Genomic DNA, 15,437 nt, shown 5'->3' on the forward strand with positions numbered 1-15,437 from the left:
CGCACGCTGTCTTTGTTTTTGTTTATTCCCCTCTTCATATTCTACATCTCTTCAATTTCCTAAAGTCCTGACTTTATCATCATGCCTGTCGTCTTCCTTTTTTTCTATATCCTACAGCGCGCCTCTCCGCATTCCACCTCCAGCGAAGCAGGAAGACAGAGAAAATAATCCTTATTAATAGCAACGCTAAAAACCTTGCCGGGACGTGTCGCTTACACCAAGAGCCCTCCCAGAACGACCCGTTTAGAGCGCTTACTACTCCACTGAAAGAAAATATGGCACATTTGCAAGCCCATATAGGTAGCTCGCTGCAACACTGGCTGCCCAAGTAGGAAGCCTAAAATGCGGTCGAATTTCTTTGGAGGAGAAATTCTAGAGGCTCGTGTGCTGTGCGATGTCAGTGCACGTTAACCCCAGGTGGTCGAAATTTCTGGAGCCCTTCACTACGGCGTCTCTCATAGCCTGAGTCGCTATGGGACGTTAAACCCCCATAATCCGATAAACACATAAAATGACTAAGCTAGTGACAGCGCGAGGCATTGAAGGCATAACGCTGCACGTTTTAGAAAAACCAGGAGGTTGGAATGAGTCAGAAGTCTTGTGTGACGATTCCCCAAGTCAGCGGACGCGAAGTACACCGCAGGCGCCGTCTCAGCGGCACCCAGCTGCACGGGGAAGAAGGGAAAGGGAAATAAACGCTCCCTCGCTTTTCAAGGAGAAGAGCCAGTTTGACTCTCGCCAGCAACGTGTACTGTCGCTTTACGGGCGACCCTTCCCGTGCCCTCCTCAGGGCACATCGGTGACCCGTTTCGGCATTCGCTTCCAAGCTCGCCCCCTTACAATACTATAACACCTTGCATCACAATAACCCTCGGTTTTTACACGAAAGTAAAAGGCCTCTCATTCTGTCTTGGACTACGCCTACCAGGATATCATTTTCACTAAAACTGAAAGAGACAGCAAGGGTTAAAGACGATGACGGAGGGAGCGTTCATTAAGGGTGGTCTACTGTGGAATTTTGGGCGGATTAAAAAGAAGTCAATGCTTTCGCATTCACAGCACGTAAATATGCTTAAGTGCCCTCCATAATTTTCCTTTGATAACATCTAGTGATCTTTTAAGGGAGCTTTTAGCAACTGCGTGGAAGCACAGGTGGTGCCGCGCGCATCATTTACACAAGAGGAAAGGACTAAAAAATTGGCTGGGAGGTTCAATCCGGCTGAACCTAGTTTACAGAGCGGAAGCTCGATGAGCCTCTCGTTCTTCTTCGGCTTATGCTTCAGTCTTAGCATGTTTCCTCGCTCTATCCTTCCCCAACGCGCCCTGTCGAAGTTCTTGACCAAAAGAATCATCAGATTCAATTAGCCGTCTACGATACACAGCCGAAGCACTGGTTCCAGCGCGCGGCTCCTCCATTGCTACCTGCGAACATCAAGCAATGCTCCTAACTTTTTATTATCTTCTCAGATGAACGACGAGTCACGTGGCTCAGCGCACCTGCGAGGTTAGCGTTGAATAACGTTGTTCAACGCAGTTACGAAGGCGAGCGAACGCTGCCCTCTCCGCGCGCCACAGCTGCGCCGAGGCGCGACAAGTCACATGGTAGGACGTCACAGCCACACCCTCACTCCAATGCTTGAAGGTCATTCTTCGGAGCCGCATGACCTTGAGGTTTTGCATAGGAGCAGTAGAGCTTCCACTCTAAAAAAAAATATCTTCATTGGTCACCGTTATTGCCTGGGACAGTCGTCCTGCACGCTCATGTGCTTGGCGGTCGTAGTGCTGCTTAGGTTTATGGGGCGTGTTTATTCGATAGCCAGCAAATGTCTCCAAAATCTAGAACTCAGCGTGGGTCAGACGCTGGAGCACAGATGCGCTCGACTAATCGTCAGCAGCTTGTTTCCTGCGCAACGCAAGTGATTGTGAGGAGGCAGATCAACCCGCAGCTAACGACAGAAAGAAAAGTGGACGAACGCAGTGTCAAGTATGCATATACAATGGCCAAGACTGCTCCTGATTGTGGCTAGCAGCACATCTGACGTCCTAGAATGTGAAACAAACGTGCGTCTTCTTTCTCCCGTGACCTAGTTCAGGCTACGAGATCGGCAGTATGTTTTTGAGATCAGGCGCTCGACGTACCGAATCACACTAACTATACAGACGTCGTCTTTAAATAGCAATCTTTATCGGCAGTTCTCAGCCTTGGAGCAGTGAAGAAAATCTATTCAAAAGAAAAGATGGTGAGATAGCAAGACGATAATTCCAGTTCAATATCTTGTACTACGGGAAGCGGAAGCCGGAGTATAAGTAGGGTAGAGTAAGAGAACCAAGAAGTACGTAACGATGGACACAAGAAGCGTGAGCCAGTACTCTAGCTTATCGTACAACTTTGCTTAATGTATTCGACCGCAGCAGTTTTCCTTTCGACAGAAAGGTCCAGCAAGATCTTTCCCCTCGGTCAAGACGAACCTTGACGAACAGTCTACTCCACTCAACTTACGACGCACTCTTACATGTCGGAGCCTTGCAGTTGGCGCCAAGAGATACGGACCTCCGAGGAAATCTGAGTCTGATGATTTCCCTGCGGTATGGCTACCTGTCCGCCTTGTCTACTCCCGCTGGGCATCCGGATTCCAACACAGCATGCATTTCCTCTGAATTGGCACAAAATAAAAGAAAGAATGGTCATGAAACACATTTTTGCCTCATCCTGCCGTTGCGTGAGCTTGGACGAAACTACAGATAGGCAGTTAATAAAAACACTGGAAGGGATACGTAGGCTCCGCCTTAAGGGTATGACGCAATAGAGTTAATGAGTTAATGTCCACATGTGCGGAATTGACCATTCTCAACATTGAATTCATAGATAGCTGAGAGTCCTCATACCACTCCCGGTGCTCTGGTGCAGCGGTTAAGCGATGCACCACTGCCCTGCGATGGCAGGTGCTGCCAGCAATCGGTGTTGCCACCAGAGTCAATCATTAATTTAACTCCCACCTGCAATGGTGGTCAGTTTGCTCACAATCCGGCAAGCAGGCTGTGATGACGCCACAAGGTCGCCTGACTTAGGTAGCCCACGTAGGTTGCCAGAGAGGCCGGTTGCTCCGGCCGCTCCGCGCTGCGAGGCTTGAAATGGTTGCCGACGCCGACGCCGACGCCAACGCCAATGCCAAAGCCGACGCCGGAGGAGGAGGAGAAGACAACTTCTGTTTTCTAACAAATGCATTCCCCCACCCCCTTCTGCCCTAGGCCGCAGAGGCAGGAGGCACAGCGTTAGATGCTGGCCGTGAGGTCTTGTGTACCGGCGGGTCCTTGAGCAAGTCGGAAGAAGCGGAGCTGGAGCTCAGGGTCCGGACTACGCGCAGGATGGCAAAATATGGGGAAATTACTCAGCATTAAGGTTTGTAACTTAAGCTTGTAACCACTGATCCACCGCGGCGGCCTAAACATGTATCGACGCCTTTATGTCGGGACTCCGGAAGCAGCGGGTCGACGGGTCGGTCCAGCCAGTCTGCCATCCTGAAATTGAAAGCGTAGCTTGGAGGGTCCCTAGAATGTAAAGATCGTGACGTCGGGCCGCTGCCACCACATTTATTGGCCGACGTAGTGATCGGCGGAGCAATGACAGCAGCGCCCGAACGTGTAGAAGGGCTCGCAGTTTAGCTAGTGCTGGTGCTAGCTCATCGTTACAGGCACGCGGCCAGGACTGGCCACGCGGGCCGCCATATTATCAGTCAGAGGAGGATAGCGACAGAGCAGGCTCACATCACGGAAGGTTTATGGCAGTTGACGACGACTGGCGAGAGCAACGTCGCCGCTCCGCCGCAAGCCCGCTCTGTAGGCGGTGACGGCAGCCTGGTTACCACTAACCAAGGCGGTACGCGCTGAAATCTACATCTTCCTCGTATCTAATTAGACAAGCTGATTTTTTGATTCCGCCCCGCGCACTAAGATAGAGCTAGAAACCACTAAGTCAGTCAGAATATGGCATCCTCGCCTCGTCAACTCCTGCTACAATGCACTGGACGCAGCGTTGAATATTAGCGTACCCTCTGTGCATCCCCAACGCCTCCTTGAAGACTCGTATCGTAAGCGCCGCCATCTCATTTAAGGGAATCGAAGATTTTCTATTAGCGATGCGGGGTGGTAATCAGCGCACGCTTCATCGCGTATTCAATGAAGACTGGCTTATTGTAGAACTGTCCCAGGTACAATCGAGTAATAAAATAATGCTAAAAGTTATTATATAAGTTGCAGGAACGGTACATGTTACATATGTTACATATCTGGTAACGTTACACAGTAACGTGGCGGCTAGCCGAAGAATGAGGCGTGATGAACGATGGAAAAGAGATTATTTTTAATGGCCGCTGGCCTAGCGCGAGCGCGCTGTCCCGCGCTACTGCCAGCTTCGTCGTCTTCGTCACACTTCCCGGGGCCATCGAGCGATCGTCCCGATCGGTGACAGAGAGGCGCAAAATGATGATGAGCTTCAGAGGATGGCGGGAGAGAAAGGAGAAAGTGGTGAGGTGCTGGCCGCCAAAGTGGATGAGATGATCGAAGGATGAGTCCCGGTCCACGAAGCATCCGGGCCGGAGGGTGCCAGGAGCTGACGGCTGAGGTCCTTGGACGCACCGGACGGCAGGGGCAGGGGGTGGTGTCTTCACGTGTGGGTCTTGGGTCGGTCGGGTCTCGGGTCGGTCGGGTCTTAGGTTGTCGTGTCTTGTGGTCCGGGCGGGGGACGGGGCTGGGGTGAGCGGCGAGGTCGGTTCAGGTCGGGCGGGCTGGGGCATGGCCGGGCGGCGCGGACCAGGCACTCACGGCCGACGTCCACGGCAGGCGCAGGACACCGAGGCTCCGGGACCAGGATGGCGATGAAGGGACCCCAGCACCTCACACCAAATGTAACGTGGCGGCCAGCCGAAGAATGAGGCGTGGTGAACGATGGAAAAGAGATGATTTAATGGCTGCTGGCCTAGCGCGAGCGCGTCGTCCCGCGCCACTGCCAGATTCGTCGTCTTCGTCACAATATAATATGTATCGCCACCCTGTCAAAATAACAGATTTTTTTTCAGTGTTGCAGTATTTTTCTTTAGTTCTGTCGCTACGAAAAGAAGCAGAGCAATGATAGAGGAAATTATGTTGTTAATGTACAAATTTTGGTTGGTACTGTAAGTCACTGCATCACAAAGCTACAAAATATTGACTGTGACGGCACAAAAATCTTCTGTTATGTTTTTCGACTAAATGGAAAGTTATTTTAATATATAAAGTTGAAAAATAACGTTATATGCTTTATCCCAAACAGTAGCCTAAAAACCGAAGTAAACATTGTGCTAATGCTGTGTTTTAAATGCTGTTGGAACGTTTCAATCGTAGCTATAAAAGAACACTACAATTACCTTTTAAGCACTGTGTTCCACAACTCATCCTATTGTTCTTACAGCAAGGATGTTCTTAAGGAGCAGCATTTCGTACAAAATTTCTTAGATTGCGCCTTTATTTTGTTACCCTGTACGAGTATTTTGCTGGAAAACTTGTCTTATTACCCGTACACCCCTTCGCTTGTGGCTTTATGTCTATATAATGGCTACATGAGCTTGTCTGTATAATATTCGTTCAGAAGTGAGAGAGTTGCTTCTATTGTTAGGCGTCTATTAAAGAACTCAAGTGTCGCCCTCGCTGTTCCTGAACAGCGCGAAGTTGTCTACCTTCGTAACTGGAGAGCCTGAACATTCTTGCAATGTTAATGCACCAATTTAGAGAAAGTATCGTATATGCGGTTTAAAAGCTATTTAAGATTACTTTGACATTAATGCAACGTATTGGAAACGTTAAAAAATGTAAATTAGAACAATTTAGTAACGTTGGACCAATAAAAACAAGTAACATTGCTGTAACATTTCGGTGCAACTAGGGGTGAAACGAAATGATCTGCAGGAGAGAAAAAAACAAACAAATGCACTACTGCTGTCCTGTGAGTAACTCCTCTGCGCTATTAGGAACGTGAATAATTTGAAACTTGCCCAGCCCTGCATTCTTAAAAAAAATGAGTTGTTTTCATAGCCAGGTTCATTATTCTTCCGCTCTCTCGGCAAGCTTCGTATATTATTTGAAATTTATTATCGGTTCCACAGTGCTTTTTCCGGCAACAAGCATGGCAACTTACTTACCTGGAATACACACATTTTTGGGATCCTTCTTTGGAACTCAGAATGGTGGAAAAATGTACAAAAATGTCCGCTAAATATCTTTCTTCGGTAGTTTCGTTCCTTCACCGTATGCGCCCGTCAATAGTTCGTCTCGGAAAGTAGTAATGTAGCTTGAAATATCAAACACTGAATGCACTTTTTTTTCTTTTTTTTTAAAGCGAGAAAATTCTGCCAATGCCTAGCCATTATGTTTCGGAAAGAGTTCATTCTGATTTTACCGAGAGAATAAGGCGGAAAGGGTTGGCAGGTTTGAAATGACACTACTCGCGCCACCTCTTCGATTTTTGTAGAACCCCCAGGCGAAGTACACGTAAGCCTGAGAGATGGCGCTACGAAGACTGTCTCCTTAAAGCCCCTTTTATGTCTCCTCTTTGAAGCACAAATCAGCGTTGCTGCCTGCCTACAAAGAGGGTGCGTCTGTTGTTCTTTCAGACAACGCATATAAATCAAGGGCGACTGATGCTGTGCTTTCGGTAATCGACAGGTGGACGGGTGTGTTTTAGGTACGAGCGCAAAGCGACGGAAAAAGATCATGTGGCAAGTTGAACCTGAATAACCTTGTAAAGGATTCTGAGAAGGGAAAGCTCCGCTTAGCCTTATTATTTTCTGCAAATCCGCACAAAATCTCCGTTAAGCGTGATTGTCTCTGAAAATGATACATGAATAAATGTCTACCATAGTTTTATTTATTTATTTATTTAGAACATACTGCAGGCCTACAGTAGGCCCAAGCAGGAGGGGCGAATACATAATATATGCAAAAAAGAACAGGTTTAGCAAAATTGAAAAATGTTAAATACAAGTTGTAACACAAAATACAGCAATAAATACAAGGCTCAGATGCAAAATACAAAAAGTAAACGTAGAAATAAATGGCTCTCAAATTAAATGCTGTGAAGAAAACATAGAGTCAAAAGAATCAGCTCTGGTTAAGAGATCTGGAGAGACAGCAGAGCGGAATTGTTGTAATATCAACGACACTTTTAAGGCCAAAAACTCAGACTATAAAAGGTCTGCGGTTTGCCGTGTATTTTCTGTCTCTATCTGTTAATTTTTGAGCGCTATGTTTAAACAGAAATGCTTGTTTTGCTCCGCTCGTCTGAGTCGTCCGAAGATTTTAGTTTACTTATTTGTCCATTTATTTACTCAATATAAAACATGCTTGGCATTGCTGACAAATCAGCTTGGAGACAGCGCTAGTGCCTTAAAGCCGTGGCACCACTGCTCCGCAAGCTGTGCGCATGCGCTGGGTGACGTCATAGCCCGCAGCTGTTGTGTGCGTTAAGTGTTCCTTTGTGTCCGTTTTTTTTTTGCGCTGTGTACTCTGTACTCCAAAGAGAATACAGTGTTTTTGAGAGGTTTAAGGGACTCAAAAGTGACCCTCACTTTAGCCTCGCGTCCTGCTCCCAGAATCTAAATGGCAGAAAAGAAATAATTTTTAGGAGAGACGCACTAAAGCAGTTGCCATGCGTGAACAAATCTTTGAGTAGCTTCCTAACACTTTCTTCTTACCTGAATCGCAAGCTGCCTGTCGTGTTGATCCTCAAGCGCACTCATATCAAAAGAGCAGCTTCCTACCCAGCTAGGTGGCAGGTGGGTCATCTAGGGGAAGGGACTTTGTGACATCATCACAACTTGCCCATACATAGGGACCGCACAGACAATGGCTAAGCGGCTGAGCGAAAGCTCTACTACTACCGCTCTAAAATAGATATAGATTGGAAACAGATCATTGATGCCTACACAGCTGGACACAGGTGCGTCATTGCACGTTCCACGGGGTTCAAGGCAAGGAACCAGATTTTTTTAGAAAATCAGGAGCCGTATTCTGTAGCTACCCTGTGCACTTTTGTCCATTTTGTGCGCTGCCATTTGTCACTGAGATATACCCGCGGCTTTCAAGCGTCTGTGGGTATGGCACCCGACCACTGAGTTGTTGGCGACCGGAAGTGACCATCTGCTGCACATCGCATCCAGCCAATGATCAGCCACTTGGATGCAAATCGGGGCCAATGGCAGCGAACGGTGAAGTACGGTCGCCTGTTGTTGACAGAGGGCTTCGACGAACCTCGCGATATGCTGCCATTGGCCCCACATCCCAGGCAATGTCGAAATCGCTTATCAACCACCCAATAGTACAGTCACTCCCCATGGGCCCTTGAAAGCCGCGGCAATATCTCAGTGACCAATGAGAGAGGACCAGATAGAAAAATTAGTTGTGAAATACGGCCCCAGGTCTAGGTCTGGAAAAGCATTGATGGGCTGCGCTTGTGGCTCGGTTGTATCTTTTCAACGTGGACTATTTAGCCGTCCTTGTTATTAGTTTTGTGATGCCTGTTGGGCTTGTTTGATAATGCTGCGGTCGGACACAAAACGTTGGCGTGTCGCTCCAAAAAATCACTCATAATTGGCCTCTGTGTCGTTTTTGGCACTTCTCACCCTTTCTGGGTGTCTTTTTTAACGATATTTTAACCCCCATACTTTTAACACCTTGAAGAGCTGTTTGAGAACTTAATTTTGGCTTTTTCAGAAGTTTGCTTGATATAGTTATGTTAAGTTTGACGTCCCAAAGCGAAGCATTGACTATGAGGGCCGCCGTAAAGGAGTGCTTCGGAATAATTTAGGCCACCTGTGGTTCTTTAACGTGCACTGACGACCTCTGGCGTCTTGCCTACGCCGGAACGTGGCCTCCGCGGCCCGATTAAACCCCCATCCTGGGCTTTAGTAGCCGAGGGCCTCGATAACGCAGCCACCGGCGAGGCATTTCCAGAACTTGGTTACTAGCTAGTCCTTCTTGCAGATGCAAAAGTAATGTTTGCAGGAAGCAGTTCGTTTTTACTGACGTTGAAATGCTTTTTCTGATCCAATCTATAGTCAGCTAGGATAATTGAGAATGAATAGCTTGTAGATTTAATGTTTTCACTTTTTCAGCGAATAATTTTTTTAGGGTACTCTTCATTTCCTTCTTGCTTAATTATAATGTGACTGAATATGCTAGTTGAGTATGTGGCATAAAACCGTATTTAACTGGGCATTGACTTTAGTGAAGAATACTGAAGTACTTATTTGCGCATGGTATTCCCTTCCCTGTATTCTGACAACAGCCTTTCTTTCATTCTTTCTTTCCTATATACTCCCTCAATTCACTCTTTCCCTTGTTGTTCCTTGCATCTTTCTTCGCCTTCTTCATTGTTCATTCCTTCTATATTTCCTACGTTCTTTTTCTTGCTTTTTTGACTCCCTTTACTGCTTTCGTTACAGAGCCAACCACTACGACGCTTTGGAGAGCCTGTTATGTTAACCGGTATCTCTTCTATGCAATAAATTGCTACTGCCATTATATCGTCCTTGCTTCCCTCATTTAATGATTTTCGTTTGTATTTCTTTCCCTTTGTATGCCTGCCGGCTTTCACTCTCTTGTTTTTTTCTTTGATTATAAATTTCTTTCTGGTGGTATTGACTTTGTTATTTTATTTCATGCCCTCTTCTTCCTCTCATTTTTCATTCGTTATTCCAGCTGCTGGTCTCTTTTCTGCTCCATAGGATTGGAAGAAATCTTAGGCCTCGGCAGGAAGCATGAACTGCTCATTTTTCTGAAGAAATTTTTGGCCAAGGTTACTATTAAACATAAATCTATAACAAAACTATCTTCAAGTTATTGCATGTTTCTTCAAACATGGCATTAGCCTTTTTTTATCATCCAGAAAAACATTGAACTTTAATGATAAAGCTACTCTGAAAAAATGCTCTTAAAGGCACAGCAATGTGTTCATCCAGAATGGTCATTAGTTGCACTGTGTGGCTTTGCTTTTTTGCAGTTCGACGTATATCTACCATATCGGAATCGTACATCTTTCCTGGTATTTCTTTAATTCAGACTCTGTGGTTTGGAAGAACGATTAGCCGCACGGGGACATTTCTGGCCTGTATGGGCATTTGAAAGGTTTTGGTATACATTCCCTCTTCTTGTTGAAAAAATAAATGATCCGAGGAGTAATGATTGATCAGGTGCAGGAACGCGCTGCACCCATTATGAGCGTGATGCAATAAACACTGGTTAATTGAATTGCGTTTCGCTGCTGATGGAGTCGAACCAGAGAAGATTTTTCGGAGCACGATAAGCTAGTTCCTGGGAGGCCAACTAAATAAAATCCTGAATGAAGAAGACAGGTTTAGAAGAAAGCTTTTAGGGCCGGATGCTCTATTGAAAGATTATGTACAGCGAATTTCTGGCTTAGGGATTTTCTCAGCAACAACCTCTGAGCCTTACTTACCTGAACGCAAAAACAGGAGGCATCGAAGCCAATCACACGAAGGTGGTCTACGTCGAATGTGCACAGGAAATACCATGATTAAACACTGTCACCGACTCAGAGGCGAGTAACCCCCTCTGTAATCACCTGTCACTATAAATGACTTTACCCTTGCAACAAGCGTTGTGTTGCGTTTCATATCACATAAGCAACTTAGGCTATCGTGCAGCGCTGTTTATCATAACTGTTTATTAAGCGAATCAGAAAACTTTTGAGCATCCAGAACAATAGTGTTTACGTTTTAACGGAGAAAATAACAGATTGCAGCTCTGAGTGTGGCATTTTAAAGCCAGTTTGCGAATTCAATGCCGGAACGTCTTTCACGACTTGCGATTTGTGCATTATAGACTTGATGACTATTGCACCGGCATAAGATTACAGTTGAACATTATTTTAAAACGTGGCATGTATTAAAGCCATGCATAGTAAAGTTAACAGAAGAGTGCTGTAAAAGGCCTGTAGTGCACGTTCTCTCAAGCCACGAACACTTGATATACATAAGAGCTGACAAAAGCCAGAGCGCAGATTCAGAAGCCTAGTGACGGCTTAAACCATATGCGGGCGGTAGCTTATAAGATATTTTAGCAAATGCAATAACGAGCCTGAAAAACTAGAAACTGGAACAGCGTACCAACCACACTGGAATATGAATGCGAAGGAAATGGCGAATTTTCATTTCTTGAAGGAGCCGAACTGCTCAGACGCTTCTAACTGAATCGCGTTACAGCTCGTCGTCGGTGTTGTAATACAGGGTTGCGCTAGACATCTTTCGCTTCTGTTTAGTCCAGACCGGTCGAAAGTGAGGGGCTCAAAGCACTGAAAGGTCTGAGGCGAATTTAAGACGTGTAACTGTGCCTTTTATCGGTGGTAGCTGCAGCGTTCTGTTGGCGCTTTTTTTCTTTCGCCGCCTAAATTTTTATTTATGATGCCCAAGTATAATATTATTCCTTAATTTTTCGTCTAGTTCTTGTTCTTTCTACCGGATAAGCTGCTGCACGAAGGTCAAGGTCATCTTTTCTTCAGCAGCCTTAAAACAAAAGCGAGTTATCCACGCACTGGTAAGTTTGAAGGCCTGCTTTCTCCCTTGTGTTTGCAGATCATTTCGAGCATTACGGAGAAGGGGTAAAGACGCTACAAAAGCCCTTGTTAGCTGAGAAAACCAGTAAACTGTGTAATCTCGTCGAACGCTAATTGGATTTACTAGTGTACGAAGTGAAAGTCCTGCCCGCTAGTAAGCTTACGTCTGCTCTGTTCTCAGCTACATTTCTCTTTCCTTAATTTTACAGCACAGTTCAAGGTCAACCAGGGCAGTAAGAGGCCAAGAAGTATAGGCTGATGGTTAGTAACTGAATTACTGCGTAAGCCCTTCGACCAGCCGCGCCATTACTGTGTATTTATTCCTCAGATTCAGTCCCTGCGCAGCCGTGGTCTGCCCTCGTGTTGCTGCCTGTAAGCCCGGAGTACATGCTTCGAAGCATTGCAGTGGTGGCGCATGAATGTGAAGCTTCCCTCTCTCAGTGGGGATTTTACGCTCTTTATATGCTGTTTGTGCTAAGCATTTTAAACAAACATCCAGGTTACACGCAAGTTAAACGCAACTTTGTTGTGTGGGCAGAAATCAGCACAAAAGATGAATTCAGGCCTTATTGACGCGTATATCTAGTAAAACAATTCCCCTCTCGTCGATGGTTGGCGTTTGCGAATAATTTTGTATGCGCTAATGGTAAAAAAAGACCCAAGTGTGCACATAAGTCTTTCATGAACTCTGTTCTTTTAATAAATGGAGGACTGAATGAATGAACCTTTAATAAAATACTGTAAACTACAACGGGCATTTTCTTTTGTTGGATTTCTTTCGAATGTGCTGAATATTTTGTGGTGAACTGAACTGATTCTTTCTTCCTTACTTCCAAACTTTCATAGCGGAGTTATCCCGTGCGTGCATGGTCTCTATCGACTTCAAACTTCACTACTTCTTGCATCTTACTGACTCGTAAGCTATTGCTTTACCGTCCGACTGAGAAACCTACCTTAGCTTCCTTAATAGCAATTTGTAAGCCTATCTTTTAGTACATCACCTGCTCAGGATCTCAATCATGTGTTGTCATTGACACCCCGGATTACTTAACAGGACAACTTCATCAGCAAACGGGGCGCCATAGAGGTGATTGCTGGTTACTTCTCAACTTTTTATTCCTAACCTACGGCTACAATTACTTCTTGTATGCATAAAGGGAATTACAGAGGAAGTTTGATTTCATGGTTCTTTACAACTCTACTGCTCGCTGTTTTCTCCTTCAATTTTAAAACTCTATGCTCGAGCAAAGTGGAACCAAAGAAAATAAAAGTAAGATCAAGTGGTTTGACGAAGGATCAACAGTTTACGATAGATAAGAGACTGGACGCAGTTAGCAAGTACCCTCCGCGGTGGCTCAGTGGCTTTGGCGTCCGGCTGCTGATCGCAAGCTCACGAGTTCGGTTCCACCCAAGGTGACCATATTTCGATGGAGGTGAAATACAACAACGCCCTTTAGCTGTGCTCTGTCAGCTTGTGCTAAAGAACTCCAGGTTGTCTAAATTAACCCGAAACCCTCCACTGTTATGGCGTACCTCATAGCCAATGCGTCGCTTCGGGAAGTTAGACCCCATAAATTAGAATTTACTTGCAATGTACAGTTTATCCATCCAGGCCAATAAATAACTGAAAACCGAGATCGAGATCGTGATAAAGATATAAGGCAGCAGACGAAAAACGGGCTAGAGCGCCGGTTCTCACTCCCAAGCTGTAAGTAGCTTTTTGACATCCCAAAAAAGGAATGTCCGTAACTAGTGCACCTTGAAAATAAGCAGTTTTGGAGCTGTAACTTTGAGGTTAATGAAAATGCCAGAAATTACACTAAACATTGCGAAAAGCAGAAAGAGCGAAACAAAATGTAGGCGACGTCAGTAAAATGAAGGAAAATTGAGATAAAGAGAAAGACGGGACTTGTGGAAATTTCAGCTGGAATTACAGGGAGTTGACACGACACATATAATATTCATACTTTCAACTGCGCAAAAAAAAAAAAAAAAACACGGACACAAGGTAGAAGGCACTACACGACACGACACGAAGGCAGACACGAGTGTTTTGTTTAAGTAATTGACAGTGCACGCGCCAAAGTTCGTGATTGTGTTGCGTTTGTTTCTATGCGTCTGTATACCTGGGTTTTTTGAGCGTTTATAAGCACCTGATTCCTGAAATAAAAATTTAGTTGATAGTCTGCGCTCGTGTCGTGCCTTCTACCTTGTGTCCGCGTTTTTTTGCGCAGTTGAAAGTATGAATCCCCACCAACCCGCCCAGTTTTCCGTCCTTATTAACATATAATATGAAGGTCTGATAACTGGTGCTCGATTATAGGTGCTATGTCACTGAATAGGCATTCCGCGTTTCAAACACCGGAAATCTAATGTGGGAGCTTTCTAAGGTGAGATATAAAACCGTACCCTTGTTGAAAAGAAAGATCGAACAAAAGGCCGCATTGACTATCTATTAGCTTCGATAAAGGGTAGTTGACCTATATCCTTGTCCGTCGAATAGTACAGTACCGGGTGGCAGAATTTATACGCATACTCAAGTGTTACTGACAGGCAGAGCAGATGGTAACACTTACCTTCGTAAATGCTCTGCCTCCGCGAGTAAACACCGCTCCATAATACGTACAGTGACTACTGAGACAAGCATTACACGTGCCGACCGCCGGCCATTTGTCGGACGGTAAGGAAAAATGCATGCAGTTCAAAAGAGTTCCTCGAGCTACAATGAGCTGAACGGCAGAAGCGGCAGGACATGCTTCCTAAATAAGGACCGCCAATTATGGTTCGGGAGTGGCGGCAAGGCGATTATTTGTAAAGCGTGGACAATAAATAAGAGAAATTGGGCTCTGCCGGCTTACGGGCTAAATAGCAGGGAAGGAGGGTAATCTGACGTCCAAGCGCAAGCGGGTAAAAAATCGTTCCGTGGTCGGGTAAGAGGCATATTAGGACTGGTAGCGAGGCTAACACGAGCTCCTGCTTATTGTATCTAGTGCTTGCGCAGTTTTTTTGTTTGCGTGATCATCAGTTGCTTCCGCGCGTAAGATAAGTAAGTATACATGCGTGCTTTGGCCAGAGTTTCGAGGCAACCACGGTATTCGTTCTTAGTTCTGATTAAGAATCTTAGAACGCGGCTTATGAATTCTGGAAAAGTTCTCACGAGATAATGATAAATAAATGAAGTTCAGCACCAAGAGGAAAGACGTTATTACGGATCTTTAATCCAAGTCGAAGCTCTTTTAAGGATCGCACGGTCCTTCCTATTACCAGCACGAATAAAACTTGTGTCGCAGATAAGAGTGGTTGTCATTGTAGCTTGTATTGCCTTGAACGCTAGAAACGATTGCACATTCCGTCCGGACAACAATAAGAATAAGAAGGAATACTAAAACTTGGGATGAACGCTTACCTTGACCATTTTTTTTTGTTTCGTCTCCCTCATTTCAAGTTGTTTCGAACAAACATGTCATTTCGCTACTTCGCCGATTTCTATTACTTTATTTATTTGTACCGTGTCCTTTATCTGGAGCTGCATCACGAGTGGCAGGTGCGAGGAATCTCGTGATCAACAGCCTGACTACGCCCAATGGAGAGCAAAAGTCTCTCCCATGTATTTCAAATTAGTGAAAGACGTGAGAGCGCAAAATGGGGACACGGACGAGGAAGGGAACAGGACGAGCGCTGCACTATCACATCGCGGCGTCCGGGATTCTTGGTCTCCCCCTTCTTGAATTGTTCCAAGTGTCTCGTTACTTGGTTCATAGAGCACTTCCACCAAAGCCCTGTTGTCTGGGCCGCGAGCTTCTTGCTTTCTCGATGTCTGATTGCCGCCAGCCAC

The sequence above is a fragment of the Amblyomma mixtum genome, chromosome 2 (genome assembly GCF_055824585.1).
Source record: "Amblyomma mixtum isolate Tamu chromosome 2, ASM5582458v1, whole genome shotgun sequence".
NCBI classification, from domain to species: Eukaryota; Metazoa; Arthropoda; class Arachnida; order Ixodida; family Ixodidae; genus Amblyomma; species Amblyomma mixtum.